Raw genomic sequence first — 19,757 nt, forward strand, 5'->3', positions numbered from 1 at the left:
ACCTCTTGGTGCAAACGTCCTTGGCAGCTTTTTTTTCCTCAATGGTTACATTTTCATCATTGTCATCACCTTCACCAGATGCTCATTGCTCAAAAGCTCAGTCAAGGGCGAAGGACAAAAACATGGTAATGATGTAAGGACAGCAGTGAAATGATTACTCAAGGTGAAATCAATAGCAGTGTACTACTGTTGGGAGATCAGCAGTACAATTGAAAGCTACTGAGCCAAAAGTGGTTTCTTCAATCAGGAAAGCGTGGTGCATGAGGACCTGATTTAGTTTCCTTCAGGTTTGAAAGCACTGTTGCAGCACACGAAGTGTGCAGCTTCCACAGCTCTCCAGGCATCCCATTCCAAACCCAACTATTATGTGGTATGAGTGAGATTATAAAATATTAATCAGCATATATACTGGGAGAATATGGAAAGACTTTGCCACTTCTAAAATAAATTAATTTGTACAATTACTTTAGTATGAATTCAGTTTCAGGGCTTATGTTGTATGTATTCTACTTGCCAGAAAAAATACAAGATACTAGTGGGTCAAAGGATGGTTTCATATGGGAATATAATTGGATCCAGTGGTGGGTTGAACACTTCTTCAGCAAGGGAATATTTACAAGAAACCTTTTTTAAATTCTGATATACAATTTAGTAGAAGAAAAAGTTACATGTCCTTCTCAGAGAGAACAGGAGGCTGCTACTGCTATTAACTCATTTTGAGACTGCCTCAATGGCTTAATTGTCCAAGACAACTTATAAATAAGCATCTTATTTTAAACTTGTTGTTGGGAGAGAAGCTGCAAAATGAAACTAATCTTTAAAGACAGGAGAATTAAGGTACTTTTCCATACAGGCTATTCAAGTTCTCTTTGTAAGAGATTTTCACTGTGCATTAATAAGCACAGTCAGTAGTACTTCCAAAGAACAATGTGTTTGTGGGATAACACATAGGATAACACATTTCCTGAGACATATGTTCAAAAATGAAGAAAGCATGTTCTAGTTATTGAATTTGTCCACGAAGTGATGGATGTGTCTTTCAAGAAGCAGTTCTGAAACAATTTATCAGTCCTGCTGTATTCATATGCCCATCAGGAAAGACAATACTGTAATATGTGCTGGCTCACCTGGAGCACAACAGAAAGTAAAACAGAAACAGCAGGAATATCTACGACAGATGATCAGAACCAGCTAACTAAAAGCACATTCTGTAAGGAAACCTCAGCTGCTTCTTCTACAAGAGGCCAGGGACAAAACAATCCCAATGCCTTTATACAAGAACAGATCTGCCCAAACTTCCCTCATGAAAAAATGTGATTTAAAATTGGATCTTTTGGAGATTCTGTATGGGTTTTCACATCTATTTGGTTTGCCTACTCAGAGCATCTCACATGTGGTGAGAAATACCATCCACATCGACTTGCAGCCCCCAGAAAGGCTCGTGGCTGCACAGATGGTGCTACACCACAAAATATTCTCAACCTGCCTTCCTTTCTTGCACAGGGACTGAGTAAGACAGAAGCCATTCTTACAGCTGCAGATCTCCCTGAAACAGAAAACACCAAACACCTGGTACCATTCCACCAGCTCTCCTGCAACACTATCATATTACATTTTGACTATTATACAATAAAGAACCCTTTGTCTTCATTAAATGAAGGAGGAAGTGGCAAGCTGGGGTTAGAGAGAGCAGGGCAATGATGAGAGAGCAACATCCTGCAAAACATGTTCAGTCCTGGACCCTACATCTTGGAGATCCGTAGCAACAACACTAGGCAACAACCTAGTTTTTTGGTTTACAAAACCAAACACCCAAATCTTCAGAATGGACAGAAAATTCCTCCTCTCCACACCATTCTGGAGAAAGTGTAATATACAGCCACAAATTCTCTTGGGCAAGTACACATTGCAATTTTCACAATATTCAGTATTTTCTGACTTGAATCAGTAGCTTCTATGAGGTCATAAAAAAAAAAAACCAAGGAAATTTCTGAAGAAAACTGAGGATACCAGCTTTTCCATCTTGCCTTAAGAATAGAGCCTCACTTTTACAGTAATGTTAAAGAATTAAGACTGATGAAGTCCCTTTGCTGGGAGGGGAGACTGTCACCTGCTGGCACAAGAGAAAAGGCTATCTCAGCACACTTGCAGGGAACCATGTGTCTACAGCTTCATTTTCTGCAAGGGTCAGTGCTGTGCTCCCCAGCTAGAAGAACAGACTCCACAGTGAATTTTCTTATGTGGGCAAAAGCAGCAATGTTGGTTTATGAAAGGATTCATTCCCTTAAAAATTATTTATGCCCTTAATACCATTTTTTGCAGTGTGGAGGACAAAACTGGTCACAGAAAGCATTTCTAAAAGAAGCATGTGCTTGTCTTTTCCCCGTACATCAGCGAGCAAGGTTTCACATTAGAAATCAGGAGCAAGTTCATCATATACTACTCACTCCTCTGTGGTGTGTGAGTCTGGCTGGCCTGCTCTATCCCCATAAATGTGGGAAGCTCTTCAGAAGGACTGTGTTTGTGGGGTGCCCTACCACAACAAAACCATCAGGGAGAGCAGAGAGCCCATCTGATATCTTCAGACTGCAGGGAGAAGGGAAGAGCCATCAGTGCAGCTCTGCATCAGGTGCAGCTGGTGGCATGGGCTATCAGGGTGCTTCCCTCACAGGCACAGGGAGAAGAGGCTGCCTTCCTCTTGAAACTTGTACCCACTTCTGGTTTCTCTCTTTTCTTGCCTGCCTGGTGATGGAGGGAAGTAGCCCCATCTAGCTATCTTGCAGTGATCCTCAACAATCACCCTGCCAGGGCATTCCCCCAACACTGAAAACATTTGGATGTTTGCCACTGCATTCCAAGGTCTCCCCCTGAGATCTGAAGGGATGCTGACTGCTGCAACTGTTCAGAAGAACAAGCAGCACAGAGAGGAAGCACAGGCTTCCAAGCCAAAGCCCTTGTACACAATAAAGAAGTGAAACATAGAGCCTGGTGCAGTGTGGAAAGCAGCTGCCTACCTCCTGAGTTAGACATTGTGTCCAGAAGATTTCCATACAAAAATAAGCACTGGAGTCTCTAAAAAGCTCTCCCGGACAAGAGTGGCTGCCAAGCCAATGCACCAGCAGCCAAGGAAAAGCTGGAAGTATCTGTGGAGACAGGGCACCTCCCTTGAAGCTGGAAACTGATGGCTCTGGCAGCAATGCTGAAAGGATGCTACAGTGTTTGCTGCAGCAGAGCTGCCCACTTCAGCTTGGGAGAGAAGGAAACATTGCAAATGGAGACAACAGGAGCTCCTACAATAATTATATGGGAAAATATGGAACTGTTTAAAGACACTTCTCTCTCTCAAGGTGTTTAAGCTAAGAAGCATCACAGGAATTTCAAAGAATGGATTAATTTCAAAGACATGTGTATGATACCCTGTCAGACCAAATGAAGAACTAAGGGTTTGGAGACAAGTCTGTGAGACTCAATTCTGCTAACTGCAAGCTTTCACAAGGAAGGATTCCTGTCGAACTAGAAGGCAGTTCCTCCATTGCACCAAGTGCCCCTTCTTGAAGTGACAGCTCACACATCTAAGTTTACATATTACTATTGTCTATTAGCAGTCAGATGCTACCATTTAAGGTATGAGGGTTAACTTCACCAAGGTGCACTCCTGGGACACAGCTGCTGCAGCCCTGACCACACACTGCACACCACCTTGTTAAGATAGAAACTGCCATAGTTCTCCAGCTCTTACTACAGGAAAACCCTACGCAGGAAAAGAATGTATGTTTGGGGTTCTGACATAGCCTGGATAAAATATACATGCAATCCAAATTCTCCTTGTAGGAAGCTCCAAGCTGAAGTATCAACAAATAAACCAAATCTTAGAATAATAATATTATTGCAAAACAGTTTAGAATAGAAAAAAAAATTAATCTTACAGATTTATTCCAAGGAACTGGGTGTCAGTAAGATGTGAATATCTGCTTAAAAAGTGGTGATTTTAAAGCTGAAAGTTTTCATTGTCATCTCTCAGCTTGGATCAGCAAGTTCAAAATCAAACTTCTGACATAAAATTAAATATCCCAAAACTGTGTAGTTTCAGAAGTGAGGTAATACAATTGATGCATCTTCAGATTTAACAAACTGAGTCAACTTCCTCTGCATTTTCCCCCACCCACCCCCTCCCTGTCAAAGCAATTCACCCCTCTGGTAATTCAGGTATGCTAGAGGGAAGTGTTGCAGGACAACACTTGACATCTCCTCCCCTCCCTGGCAATTCAAAAGAAGGCAACAAAAGACTCAGTAATTGAGAGCTATTCTCTGAATGAAAAGGTCCAATTTTACAAGATTCATCACAAAGTCTCTTATTCATCAGTAGCCTTGGCACTCTTACTCTTTTACCTCACACAGACATTTCTGGAATGTGTTTCAGGCTACTGGGGGAAAAAAAAAGGTAGTTCAGCAGGAAGCAGCAGAGGGTAAAGAAATGAAGAGTCTGAAATCGATCCTGTTCCTGTCCTACACAGCACAACTTCTGCCAGAAGCATCAAGCAGAGCAGGACTATCCCCTTGCTAAGCAGTTTTCTTTTTACTTTTTCTGTTTTGGTACCTCCAGTAATACTGACAAACTATTTACACACAATACTTGCAATTTTGCATCAACAGACTTGTAGCTGTTCTCTTACAAGGCATCTGAGATCTTACATAAACAAGGTTTGGAGATTGAGAATAACAGATTTGTATTTCCATCTGGTTAGGAAAAGTTCTATTTGAGAAGTTTCCTTCTTGCTAGACTCCATGTTAGTTTACTGACAGACATGCTGGGATAAGGATACACAGAAATTCACTTCAAAAGCAGCAGGAAGCTTTACTACCATTTTTATGAGAAGAATATTGCTCTTTCTTGCTCTGATTCAAAGCTTATAAAAACAATTTAAGAGATTGAAACAAAGTCAGCAGAACCAATATGGGCAAGAAATGTCTTATTCCAGTACTGGACCTGGCATCTGGGCAATCTTTGCAAAAGAGTGCCAGTCTCCTCTCAAAGAATACTTTCTCTGCATTTTCAGACACAGTTCTGCTCTGGACCATACAAGGGACAAAATAATAATAATAATAATAATAATAATAATAATAATAATAATAATGCCATTATTTATGTTGTTATTGTTTCATTCCTTGGATTTAAACTCATGTGAACTGATCATTGCTAGTGCAGTGTAAACAAACTTCCCTGGAGATCTAAGCCCTCAGTACAGTACTTACAGAGATAGGTATTAAAACAAGGAAACAAAAATCCTGGAACATATTCTTCAGACTTGTGTGCAGAGTAAATGCATGCAAAAGAACACAGTAAAAGTGATGTATGTGCAGAAAGTTATCCTAGTTTTGATGAATGTGTTTGTTTGGGAATGCAACAAGAAACCAAAGGAACTTGTTTGCCCTGGATTAATGTAACACCAAGGAGGAGTTAACGTAACACTAAAGCTGCAAAGCAAATCCGAGAGAGAGCAGGAACTGCCAGAATTAGTCAAGCGTTTCTGCCGATGGTGCGAGCCTGCTCTTGGGTTCCAGGTCATGGCTTCCACACAAAAGTGCACTCTTACCTCTCCAGAGCCTTGTCCAGTCCCTGCTTGTCCTGTGCACCACACAGGCCATGTCTCCCACACAGCAGCAAATACTCAGTTTAAGGTTTAAATTGTTTAACCTCTTTAAGGTTTACACCACAGCATTCACTTCTTACGGTTTTTCATGTTTAATTTCCTTTTTAAATAAAAGCCATGGGAAACCAAATATCCAGCAGTACCCCTTGCCTCTGTGTTCTCTCATAGCACTTGCCTATGCTAATGACCCACACGACTTGCACTCAAGGGTGTTTAAAACTACAGTACACACCTCCTCCAGCACCTGAATTACAGGAATTAGTGCTGGAAGACACAAGCATGCAAGGCAGCAGAAGAGGACTGGCTAGTGGTGAGGAACAGAGTCAGCTTCTTGCCACAGACTTTCACACATATTTGTAAGACATGAGAGCAATGTTGGGAGTCAAGCTTTCTTTTTTTTTTTAGAGGAGGGAAAAAGGAGAGGGAGGTGTTACTGAATAGTGAGAAATTACATCTAGTGGCTAAGTGCACCATAAATGGGAATAGGTTTGACACTTTATGAAAGGCAGTGAAGATGTTGATAAGAATTAGGGCACCTACTGTAACTGGTGACCTCAGCATGGGTTGGAATGGATTTCTATACCTGTGAACATGCTTATGAATTATGATTATGAATGCATAAATAGTGCAGAATGATTGTACTTGCTTTATTTCTGTGGCTGTCACATAGACTTCTTTCTGTCCAAAAGAAAGAAGTGCATACATTAATACTGGTGGGCTGATGAAAGGAAACCAAAAGCAAAGACCTGCTGCCATATTTGTCTCGCTTTGTACAAGTCACAAAAACCTCCTTAGAACAGTACAGCAAACTGCTAAAAAACTTTTCAGCTTTATTTCTCAAAGACAAGTTACGGGAAAAGTTTTCAGCAAACATCTACTGCTGAGGTCCTGAATGTTTATTTATTCCACAACTTAGAACAAAGACCTCTAGTCCTTTCCACTTCCCTTTCTCTCAAACTGTCTTGCATTTAAGCAAAGACAGTCTATGTTTCTAAGTGGAAAACAGGTAAACATTTGGGTATTCCATTTGCAAAAAGTTACACTTCTATCACCATAAAGTTGAAGAAAAAAATTTTAACAGGTAAGAGGATAATGTTTCTGTGATTATTTTTTTCTTTACCTCATAAATCAAGCCAGGAATTCTGAAGCAATTCTCATTAAAAATGCCACTTGGGTTCTTTCATGTGGTGGCAGGCCAGTAAGACTTTCACAATTGTAGATTTTGGGGTGAGAAGGAGAGTTACACTTGAGAAAAGCCACATGCTGGGACAGACTGCACAACAATGACAGCAGCAGTTTTGGTACAATACTTTTTTTCCATTAAAACATACTGGGCTGAATACAGAGGACACATTTGCTGACTCAGATGCTACAACGAGAATCCAGGCATAAGTTTAGTGTATGCAAACACAGTCTGAAGACAGTCCTGGCAGTGAGTGAATGACATTGGTTTGAAGAAGTATCTGCACAAAGCCTTCAGCTGCACCAGTCCATTTCATGCCCTGCCCAAATTTTCTTAGTAGCTGGTTCAGTGCTGTGTTTTGGATTTAGTATGAGAACAATGTAGGTATCACACTGATGTTTTAGTTGTGGCTCAGCAGTGCTTACCCTGAGTCCAGGCCCTTTCAGTGTCTCCTGCTTTACCAGTGAGGAGGGGGACAAGAAGCCAGGAGGGAGCATGGCCAGGACAGCTGACCTAAGGTGGCCAAAGGGATATGCCATACCAATAAAGCAGGCTCTGGACTTGGGGGACCAGACTAGGGACTTGATTCCCCACAGAAAAAAGACTTTGATGTTTAATGCACTCACCATTATCAATAGTCAGGGACAGAGTTTGATTCACACAGACACAGACTCTCCCTAAGTTATTCTGGAAGGAAGGCTACCATAAGAAACAGTAACTGCAAAAAGTAATCTAAATTCCCCTATAAAGTTGTAATACAATGAGGTCAAGTTGCCCTTCACAGCTGTATCTGTATAGGCAATGTTTGTGAGCAATCTCCAAACAGGTCATGCAAACAAAACTATGGAAATTCTGATCCTCTTGCCTCGACCACTGGCAGACATGGAGCTGAAGGATCTCTCATTGCTATCAGGGCATCCTCTGTGCTATCTTTATTACTTGCTTCTTTGGAAGTTCTACAGAAGACTTTTCCCCACTCCATGCAGAAGTTCACTGGTGGAAATCTCAGTCAGATAACAAAAGTGATTCCCTACCCCAGCGCTCTTTTGTTCCAACCCAACTGAACAGCCCAGTTCCCAAATGTCCTCCTTCATTTGTTCTGTGCAAGCCATGCAGAGCAATAGTCTCAACTCAGCATTTGATTAATGAGGAATGCCTCCCCACCAATCCCAAAATAAACAAAATCATGTTTCCATCCTATCCTACTTATATTGCAAACTAGGATCTCAGTTAATTTTAAAAAGCTATGCATTGTCACAAAATAATTCCAGGACAAGCAACTGAAGTTAATCTCTCTCAGCTCAGGCTACAGCTCAATTAACACATCTCACCTTGAATATCACATTGCTCTTCCCTGGATCTTGAGAATCTTGCCAGCTGTACTAAGATAGGAACAACAGAATAAAGTAGCTATCACAAAACCTTGGCTCTTGCATCAGGTGACTGAAATGAGCATTGCACAAGGGTGCTTTGATGTTATAAAAGGCCTAAGAAAGTGCCAGGGGGTTGGGGTGTATTTCTTGCTGTGTTTACTCTTACCAAAGGGCACTTGTCATACACATGCCATCTGCTGCACTGAAATGCAATACCCAACCAGGTAAAATAAAAATCTCCCTCACCAGCAGGCTCTTTGTACAGATTAAAAGGATCACCACTAATATAATTTTAGGTGTTTCAAGAAACTATGCTACAGAGACTGCATTTCTTGAAAGCTTCTCCTCCTGTAGGACAGAACCTCAGCTCCCAGTGCAGACTCTGCCCTCATGGCTTGCACAAGAAGTCACAGATTCATAATCCAGAAATATTTGTACTCGTGTCAAGTACAGAGAGCTGAGAGTGCAAAGTGAACACAAATGACCCCCACTCCCCCTCACTGCTCCCTGATCCCCCTCCTTTCCCCTGTGTGCTCACAGGCACTGCAGGAACCCAAAGGAGCAATCCAGCAGTAGAAGCCATCTCTCTGGGAACTGAAACTGCCTTTAAAGACACTCAGCCTCTTAATGCTTGTGGATACTTCCCACAGCCTGAAAGAAAGGAAAACCTGGAAATGTGTCACTACATGGGCTTACCTACAGCACCTTGGTAAAGTCAGGATCCCTTAGTGCAAGCACCTCCTTGGACAGCCACTAACAGGAACCATGGAGGATGATGCTATTTGTTATATCCATTTCAGTCTCCCTAGATTTTTTATTTGTCTTCAGTCAAAACAGATGCTTTGGTCTATTTTGAGTACTGAAAAGGATTATGCAGGTCAGTGTATCTGCTTTATAGTTAGTGAATATTCTGAAATATCAGCATATATGAGTCTCCTTCATACTTTACAAGAGGCCAGCTCGTACAAGATTGCGTTAAGACGTGAAGAACATTTTACATTTTCTGCCCACAAAGGCTGCCCAGGTCCTAAAGAGAAATAAGAAGCAAAAAAATCCCAAACCTGATGACAGAGAAACAGGGAAGAGTAGGATCATGCTAGAGGGACATCATATTCCTGGAAACAGGCAGGATTTTCCTCATGGCCATCTCCTTCCCTACACTTATGAAGCTCAGCACCCCTGTGCCTCTTATATTTGAGGATGCCCTTTTGAAAGGGATTCCATTTTCACTTTTACAACATACAAGAAAAACACAATAAAAATCTCAAGGAGGTGGCAGTTCCTGTCCAGTAAGATATAAATAGACATTCCTTAACCATCACTCCTACCAAGGAACGCAGTGGACCATTGTTATCAAAAACCAGCACACTGATAAGGACTGGAAGCCTAGCAAAGCTAGAAGCACAACCTGAAAAGCCCATAAGCTACTGATGTTGGAACACAGAGAGTGTTGAAAGCAGAGATGGAAAAACATGCCCCAAGACCCAAAACAGTACTAGAGTTGAAGTGAAAGCAGGAAAAATAAGATTGGAAACTGAGACAGGTAAAAGCTAGAGGATAGGATGAGGAAGAAAATACTGAACATAAAGCCTTTAAAAAGCCTCAGAAAATGTGTCACGACAATCAATGTGATCTATAAAGATGGCCTGGCAAGGTATGGAAGAGGGACACATATCCTTTTCCAATCTCTCACAAATTGTTTCTTAAAGGATTGTCAAAAAACCTTTTGCTCTGTTCACATCTCTTTTGGGCTCTAAGTGTTGATTCAGCACTTATTAACCACTGATAGGACCACAACTAGCAAAACAACAGATTTGTAGGGGATGAGGAACAGATCAAAGAAAATCAGATAATTCTCTAATCAATGATACAAAAGTACTAGGACAAAAGACGGGGGAAGATGAAATTGGGGAACAATGCAGAACTTTTAGAAGTGGCACAGAATGAAGATAAAATGGGAAAATTAAACTGGGAAAAGGTCAAGGATGTCTTCATTACCTTACAATCACAGCAATGGCCTAATATGGTGGAAACACGCATTGGTGTTTCAGTGCAGATGGGATCAAACTTGACTCCTGAACTGTGCTACTCCATCTCTGGATTTGCAGGTACTGCAGTGTGAGTAAGGAGGAGTTAACAGCAGAGTTCTGCTCTCTCAGCACTACAGGACTGAATCACACCTAATCAGGGGAGCTGCAGTTGCCACACAACCACCAGCTCCCAGTGGGGTATAAAACAGAAAGAGAAAACTAAGCAAAAGGAGGACTGACTCTAGTGCTGTTTTCTTACAGTTAGTCTCCTCACTTATTTTTGGCTCAACACAGGGAGGCAAAAAGGAGGGGTAGAAAAAGAATGCAACCAGATTATATATTTGTATTCTTGTTTTCCAGTCCTTCCAGAAAGGCCAGTTTTGTAAACAGAGAGAAAGCTGAGGTTTTCTTTATCATGTTAACTGCTCCCATGACTGTAACACACCATGCAGAGTTCACAATTATCTCTCTGCTCAACATTATCAAAAATGCACTGCAACTTCTTTGGCAACACGTTATTTTAGTCAGGCTATCTGCACCTAAAAACACTCAGCCTATTGTTTCAACAGCACAGACTTGCATGCTGAAGTATAAAAATTGTCCAAGATCATATTATCTTGGCTACAGATTTAATTTCACAGAATATGAAACTTCACTGAAAATCATTGTACAACAAGACAAGGAAACATAAACATTCATTTCTGTCTTTTTCCCCTTTATATTAAGTGTGAGCCTACTACAGCTCCCTCTGGGAGGATATTTTTCATACAAAGCCACATTCTTTGGGTCTTATTCACATAAACAATCATCAAACTGAATGAGATCAGCCACAGAAGCAGAGAAATCAAGTTTTGATCTAGCATTACTGATACAAAATATGACATAAAATTCAATTAAAAAAAAAACAGGATAATAAGCATCCATCTATAAACTATCTAATAATGCAAAAACTAGTTGAAAGTTTTGTTTTTCAGTTCTACCCTTCTGAGACTTAATACAGTAAATTAATCATTATTTTGCTACACACAATTTGTTGATTCTTACCTCTCTGTGGACCATACTGTTATTTGAGTACAAATCATGGGAATTTTTAAAATAGTCATTATTTCAGTATCACTTTATTCTTGAACCTTAATTAAGCAAGGCCTGAAAATCCCACTTGCAGAGCATAAGGGAAGTGATTTTCAAATGGTACTTGGTAAAATCTACTAACTTTTGCATTACACTTTTGCCTGACTCTGTTTTCCCTGAAACACCATATATATTTTGAGCTAAGCTTAACATATACAAACCATGAAAAACTTTTGTTAGCAGAAGAATGGATACCCATACTCAAAATTTGAATCATGACAACTGATCAACTGAAAGTCAGTTTGCTTTTTACAGGTAAAAAGGACAGACATACAACAGATGCTTGCTGCTATATTAAAATTTACAGTGTAATAACCATCAAACTAAGACACTGCCTATACAGTTAATGCTTTCCAAAATCTCAGTATTTTGGGGATGATGACAAGAATACAGCTCCCTAGAATGACAGAAAAATCCTTCATCTTAATGTGAAACACTGTAGCACATATTTACTAGTGTGCTGAGAAATTCCATCATAGTGGCACTCTCCTCTGACAACCTTCCCTGGCTTAGCTTACTTGAAAAACACATTTAGTGCTTTTTCTACTAAGGCAGAGTATCCGTGTGTTTCATGAGAGTTACACAGGACTGAAACACAGGGCAAGTTCTCAGTTTCACTGACACTCTTTATTCCATGTCTGGCAGAGACTGAGAATGGCTCCCAGACAAAACTAGCTTTACACCACAGCCTCCTGAGTAGCTCAGCACTTATTTCAGCCTAGTCAAAGAGAGAGTCTTAATTTCAAATTGTGAGGAGAACAAATAAACTTTTAAAATGTTGGTTTGTTTTTTCTTTCAAGTGCTGTGCTCAGTTCTTCTGAATGCACCCTTACCTGTTTTCTTGGTGTGTCTGCTCACCAAAACCAGCTCACCCCATGTAAGTATATTCAGACACTTCTGCATGTACAAACCCATGTACAATATGTAAGCAAATTCATTTTACTACAACTTTTCAAAAAAATTATTCTTAAAAGCTGTAAATACATGTATCGAAATTCTGTATGCTTGATTTTGAGTAAGTTTCTGTTTCTGTCTCCCATGCCAAGTATCCTACTTTCAGGATTACAAACAAAAAGAAGCAAAACTGTCACAGTTCTAGTAAATGAAGCAGCAACATCCTCCTCATTTGTATATGCATGTCTGCAGTTATAGACATGAAAGGTTAAATTCTCTGAGAGCATATGGAACCCAGAAATTGGCTCTTAAATTTCTCAACCATGTGTTGGTGGGCAGAGATAAGGGGAACAGAAAAGAGGCAGCAAAAAAAATGGGTTTGCTTTTTTAAACCTAAATTATTCTTGTATGGAGACTGTGAATCTGGGAACAATTTCTTAAAATATTCGGGTTTTTTATGAAGAGACTCTGCCAAGGACCAGAGCTTATACTTACAAATTTGATTTATTGATATGGTGTGCCACTTAGTACAAGTATTCATACCACTCTTTTAATTCTGCCATTCACTTTCCCACTGGGACCCATCTTGCTTCCAGGTAAACAAAGTGTAAAATTCTTATTGAGAAAGGATGAATAAACAAAGCAGAGCTAAATATAGAAACAGTCAACCTGTTCTGACAAGTAGGAAGAATGAGGAGAAGTGAGTTACCGTAATACACCAGGGCTGTCTTTACCTAAACTAAATCCAAACAGAATACTGAAACTTAAAATTTTATGAAGCAAGCTGGGATATGATTGCAATATAGATTAGATGGATGTGACTGTTGATGTTTGGACACGAGATGGATGTTTAAATTAAGCTACTTCACATTGGTGGTGAGTGGACACATAGCCTGTTACCACAGTTACACTGATGTCAAGTTATTCCTCAGTAACTCATGTCCAATCCCCAAAGATTCCCTCCAAAGGAAGGAAGGCTGCTTAATAGGGAAAAAAAAAAAAAAAACAAACAACACAAAAGAAGTTCCAGTATTATAAAACTAGGCAGTCATGGGATAACAGGAAAAGGCCTCATCTGTATAGAGAACCAGTCAGACAGGAAATAAACAGTACAAGGTCAGTCTTCCCAAGAGAAGGACACTAAGCCTGCAGCCCCAAAGCCATCTGCATTAAGCATACATTGTGTTCATTATACCCACTAATGAATCACAAGGGGACAAGGAAAGATTACAACTGTTAAAAATGGCTGGTAGATTTCAATACCATTTAAACACAGTCTGGTATTCGTGCTGGGAAAAAACACCTCAACTTCATATGCATAATGATGGGCTTGGGATAATTCAGGAATGAAATCCTGGATTGACAGTGGACTGTTCTTATGAAAGCATCAGCACAGTTAAAAAGCAGGAAGGGTGCTAAAAAATTATTACTGCAGAGAGTACAACCAAACCCACCTTTATTCAATCATCTAAGAAACTCAATTGCATCTTAGAAGTTTTAAGTCTGGCCTTCTCCTCTTTAAAAAGGTTTAGCAAAACTAGAAAAGTTTCAAGGAAGGAGAATATAAGACAACCAAAGGTAGGATAATTAAGTAGAAGGAAATCAGGTTGGAAAAATACTAGAAGACATCAGATTAAACCAGAATATATCAAGCATAAAGCAAGTGAAGAAATAGCTCTTCTTATCAAATAGCAAATTTCAAGCTGTGTTTCTCATTTGCTGTCTTCTCTGATTTTCTCAGGTTGTTTCCAGTTCACTTGTGTTCTCTCCTCAGAGTCACTGATATGGATGCCCTACAAGAGTGAAAGGCATTAAAGAGAATAAATGTCATATCTCCCTGCAAATGAAACTCAGCCAACTTAGAGATGAGAATTGGCCAGGCTGACCATGAAACCATTTACCCACAGCTCCAAACTGGGCTCATCATTCCTGCAGCCATGGGACTTGCTCAGCTCCTTGCTACAGAAATGGAAGAGCTGAAAGAAATCTCCCCAGACAGACAGTCCTGTCCTAGTCAGCAAGAGAAATCCACCTCTCACTGCCTTCAACCAAAGTATGCTTTGTAAAAATGGTCACACAGAGAAGCTGCTAATGTTAGGCACTCTGTTATTCCAACTATGCCAAAAACATCTATGTCACTTGGTAAGTTTTTGAAAACTCTTTACATCATTAGAATTTAAATAAATTAAATTTCATCCTGCTTATTTTGAGGCTAGCAGCAACTAAGACAGCTAACATTAACACCCTCTCTTTACTGAGCTGTCCTCATTCATCCCCAAATCCAGTTCTGCTTTATCAGGCATGCTGGTAATGAAGCTACTCACCTCCACTTGTCTGTCAAGACACCAGGGAATAAGTGAAATGGATGACAGCCTCACCCAGTGCATGCCAGGTCAGGATTTCTTAAACCCTGGCTTCTCCAAACTGATTAAGTGTAGTCTTACAGGGAAAGAAGAGAATCCAACTTGGTAGTTGACTGTTCATTAATAAAATACTATACTTCAAACTCATGTTTAAGCTCACTCCACACCTGAGTCTGCCATTCACAGCAATACTTACACCATAAGCTTAAAAATAAACATTAAAAACCACCATAAACTTAAAAATAATAATGAAAAAAAGAGCACATGGAAAGAGTATGACTGGATTTAACAGAAAAGCTGGGAAAAAAGAACAACTCATAGTTGCAAGAATACAGAAGCTGCTGCAAAGTCTGGAAAAAACAAACTGGTAAGACAGTGCTGCACTTTTAAAATCTGGAATCAAACCAGAACAATAACATCAATGAAAAACTGTAGATGTCAGGCAGATAATTCTGCAGCCAGAAGAAAGACACACCCCCTTCCCTCCACCCCATAATCCTCTTGAAATACTTCAGCCAGACATTGTCAAATCCCAAAAGTGCTCAGACAGAAAATGAAGGAAAATTACTCATATGTAAGCTTTACAAACCACTAAAAATCTGAGTCAAGCAACAGATCTGCCTGGCAATTATTAGTGCAATTACTTGCAACAGCAGTGATACTGTGAAAAGATCACATCCCGCCCAGGACTCTGAACCAGCTGCAATTTCTGCATCTGTTGCACAGACAGACATCAAACTCTGAACAGAAGTAAAACATACCTGAAAGGATTCACTGTGACCACTATTAAAAAGTTATTCAAATATTAAGCTCATATATAATTACCATACATTCATGGTGCTTTCTTATTTTATAAGGCTGGCACTTTTCCTCAGTGACTGACCCAACCAAGACAATTTAGGGCACTTTAATTCAGAATGGTATTGGCACAATAATAGATCTAGCAACAGTTCTTCCTAAGATGTCACATTGCAGATGCTGTTAAAACCAACAGAAAATATTCCTGACTGGCTTAAAGCAATTGGCATCTCAAACTGGAAAAGGAAATTATGCCACTGCAATGCAGACACAATGAAGATGCACACCCTTAAGGAACTCATTTCCATCAATTCCAAATGCATTTTTCATCATGCAAATGAAAATGCTTTTGTCCAACAGCATGCCAAGACATGCACACAAAACCTGTATCTACAGTGGTTCACTTCACAGAGTGGATTGTGCTTAGCTGGGGAAGGTGACAAATCATGAGAGAGTAAGGGATAGGCTATTAGAAGCAGCTTGCTCAAATGCAGGATTTGAAGGAGGTATGATTTATTGATTTGAAGAGTACTCCACAAATGCTTTTGATCACAACATAAGATTAAAAAGCCTAGGCTTTTTTTGGCATAGGAGTATATAAATTTTTCTTCAGGATTATGGCAAACCCACCAGGGTACCTACACTCAGCACATCACACCCCAGCTACCCTGTAGCCCCAGTATGCTCCATCTAGCTGGCATCCACCACTTGCCACAGATGTGCCCAAATCCCATCCCTAATCCTAGCCAGATTGCCCCTCATGGCTGTGGCTTGGCTGAGATGCACCTAGGGTTTGGAGGAGCAGGAGTGGGTATGGAGAGTGGGAAGGAGAGAGCCACAGAGGAGACAGCTGGAAGACAAGAGTGCTGGCTGGTAGAAAGCATCTTCCTGTTCATTCCAAGGACCTTTAATTTCAGGATTACTGCCAAAGGATCAAAAGTAAAACAGTGCAAGAGCAAGCCAGTAATCTGCAGCCCTGCATGATATCATGAGCTACCTATGCATTTGATATTGCATCAGAAGTACACCAGTGAGGCTAGCAAGACAACCTCTCCACAACTGGATAATGCAAGAATTCAAGCTGTTGTACTGTGTCCATTAGGCCATCCAATGGGGATTGATTTATGGCAACAGGATATACCCAACTAACGATTAGTGGTAATAAGCTATATTGCTTATTATTATAATATTGCTTTTAGCCTCAAAGTCCTGTGCAGCCTTAATGCTTCATTTATCACACACCTCTCAAAAACGTGTCCTAAATTGACACTCATTTCATATTTGGTTTTTCTGATAGCATTCTTGACTAGGTATCAAACTGCTGCACACCAACAGTATCCTTCCTGCTTCATTCTCAACACCTTCACATCTCCAGCTCAACCTCAGTATTTTCCAGACGACAAGAAAAATACCTGTCTGGCCAAACCAGCAGCACTTTGAATACAAAACATGCCATGCACAACCTGTCAAAGGAAGCAATACACAGAGAACATCCCAGTCACGGGGAACATCCCAACACTCGTGTTTGAAAGCTATGCAACAAATAAGCAAGGACTCTACGCATTTATTCTGACTTCCTAAATTCGGAACACCTGCCTTCACAAATCTAGCAGTCTTCTGAATGGCAGCATGAGATAAACCAAATACAAACAAAAGGAGTGGAAAAAGTTTAGAAAGAGACCAGTACACATAATTCAGGGACAGGTCACAGCAAGACATGGGGTATTTCAGGATTTCACAATGCTCACAACTGCTGTCAATGAACTGTAACAAACTATTCTTCAGCAGCACCTGCTAACAGGGAGTAGAGTAGCCAAGTGAGAAGTAACTAAGCTGTTTCTAAAGGGTTCACAAGTATGCAAGAATAGCAATGGTATGCAAGAATATTTCTAGTATTGTACTTCAGAAACTATTCTGGAGATTTTTGGGATCAAAAATAGCTGGACAGGAGGCAGGTAAGAAAATTAGCCCCTTGCTGTTATGAATTAAGGTCTTTCTGAAGTGCAGCTCTGCACCTTCTATTTTTGGCTGGATCATTTTTAAGGAAGTTACATATTTAATTCCTGAATAAACAAAAGTCACTAAAAATACTTATTTCAAATTTTTATTTGCCCAAAGCAATTACAACTAATTTATGTCTTTGACAAATATCTCCCTAGATCAATCCTTCCAATAAAATATGGCACCTCATTTGTGATTTTAAATAAAATACTTCCACCAGCGACCTGTTGTACTGATATATCTCTAAAAAAAGATACAACTGTGAGTTGGCTGCAAGTTCATCCAAAGTCCTAACTCTTGAGGGAAAAAGAGAAAGTGCACATTTGAAACTAATGAGAATAAATACCGTTGTCAGTGTAATTAATTTAAGAACCTGAAAGTGCTTTAAAAATGTTCATTGGTACACCACCTATCCAAACGAATAAGCAGTATTCATCCTGTTATACAGACTTAGTGAGTAAGGGACTGTAAGGTCTTTTTCTTTTACATCACAAAATGACTCACTGGCTAAGTCAAACAGAGGTGAAGCTAAAGACACATGGAGAAACGCAGCTTGAGGCTCAATTGCTCATCACCACACCCTACAAGCACCTGATTTACTAAGGTATCATTCATCTCACCTAGTCCAAGAACATGATAAATTTGATAATCCGATCTCCAGAACATGCCACCTGTGACAGGGCAAGATGCCCTGCAACTACATCGTATCAGCCAACATGGGAACCCCATTAGTGCAGACAACTTCTCACAATTTCTGTTCCTCAAAAAAGAAAAGACCACTGTGAAAAAATCTTGAAGGAAAGCACCTGCATGATCAGGAGGTTTTCATTTTATTTTTACCAATCATTTACTGGCTATTTCATTTCTTGTGTTCAAAGCCAGTCTCCTGTATGAGGTTGGTAGCACTGTCTGGGTAAATATTAAGGAGCAGGGGAAAGTGAAAACTTTCCAACTGAATACTACCACAAAACCCCTTTTTAAATTTTATTAGTTTATTTTCAAACAAAAAAAAAAGGGAGAAAAGCAGTGACATTACTACTTCTGCTACACAATTCCCATTTACCCTTGCAGACTAATAGGTCCTCATGGACAAACAGGCATACATCATCTACATACCGGCATGTAAATACTTCACGTAGCCACTCAGCTGCAGGTTTTGCTACATGCAGTTTAATTAACTATTTTTGAGTATTTTCTGCTCGGAAATTGTTATGAAGTTCTGGAGGACAGTCATTACACCATGTCTTGTGGTCTGCAATGCAACTGCAGCTCTTACATGTAATCACACATCTCCAGAAACAGTTTGTTTTCCAACTATCTAGAGAATGAAGATTACACAATACTTGAAACTTGAGCCTGCCAAAATAAGTTGTTATAAAACTAGCTGTGCAGACTGACACATCACCTTGAAAGAAAGTAAATAACATTCTCCTCAGAATAAACCATAGACTCAAACAGTTCTACCAGGGGATCTGATCCATGCCTAACCAATGCTGCATAAGAGTTAAGACATGATTAAATTTTTCTGTCTTTGGACAGAGGCAGACTTACCGATCTTCCCAATTACTCCTTTAACATTGGTAGGACATTCTAAGTTCATTTAAACAACTCATGGGGCAAAGATTCACTGATCCAACTACCAGCAAGCTACTTTCTAACTCTCTCAATGTTTTCCCTGTGAACAAAATGTATTCAGTAGCAGACAACATGTCCTTTTGGTCATGTGCATTGCAGAAATACCAAGCAGAAACCCAAATAATCGCTTCACATATAATTATAAAAATATGAAGATACTGGTCATGCCTTTTAAAAAAAAACAGAGCACAGTCTACAGCACGGTCTATGCTGTAATACATACAACACCCCAGGGCACGATAAGCTCTTTATTAATGCTTGCAATAATAAGAACACTGCAGAACAATTACATGCCGTAGCCAAGGATTTCCACAATCAGAGCTCTACCAGCAGCCAGTGTGTACTCACAAGGTGTTGAGACCTCGGGGGGGAGCGATGTTTGCAGCAAACTAGTGGAAATATTTCCAGTGGAGTTTTCAGGTGATGTCAACAACAGGAAAGATGACTTTGAGCCAGATTTCCATTTCTCATCAGACGCGGCCTTAAAAGTTGAAACAAGAGCGTTAAGACTCCTCGTTTTCACCCCCACACCTGCAATCGAACCTCTACGTCGACACAGGCTCCTGTACCTACGTGGCATCCCGGCGGGTCCGTCTCTGCCCTACAGGGGGGTCCCTCCCCGGGCTAGAAGAAGGGAGCACTTTCACGACTCCGGTCCGGGGCACTGGCTTCTCCGCTGTCGTCCCCAGCTACAGCCC

General features: G+C 40.2%; 1 protein-coding gene across 7 annotated transcripts in view; it reads right to left on the minus strand.

Moving 5' to 3' along the window:
* Positions 1-19,757, minus strand: part of ANKRD6 (ankyrin repeat domain 6) — an 83,580-nt gene extending 63,823 nt beyond the window's left edge. For 6 of the 7 annotated variants that reach the window (XM_053939678.1, XM_053939676.1, XM_053939674.1 and 3 more), the window contains exons 1-2: positions 19,633-19,757; positions 19,408-19,540 (exon numbers count right to left, since the gene is read on the minus strand). The gene's annotated coding sequence lies outside the window, so the exon portion shown is untranslated. Of the gene's footprint in view, positions 1-19,407; positions 19,541-19,628 lie in introns of all 7 variants that reach the window. The other variant, XM_053939675.1, reaches the window with a different exon arrangement.

Source organism: Vidua chalybeata, chromosome 3, assembly GCF_026979565.1.
Source record: "Vidua chalybeata isolate OUT-0048 chromosome 3, bVidCha1 merged haplotype, whole genome shotgun sequence".
Taxonomy (NCBI): domain Eukaryota; kingdom Metazoa; phylum Chordata; class Aves; order Passeriformes; family Viduidae; genus Vidua; species Vidua chalybeata.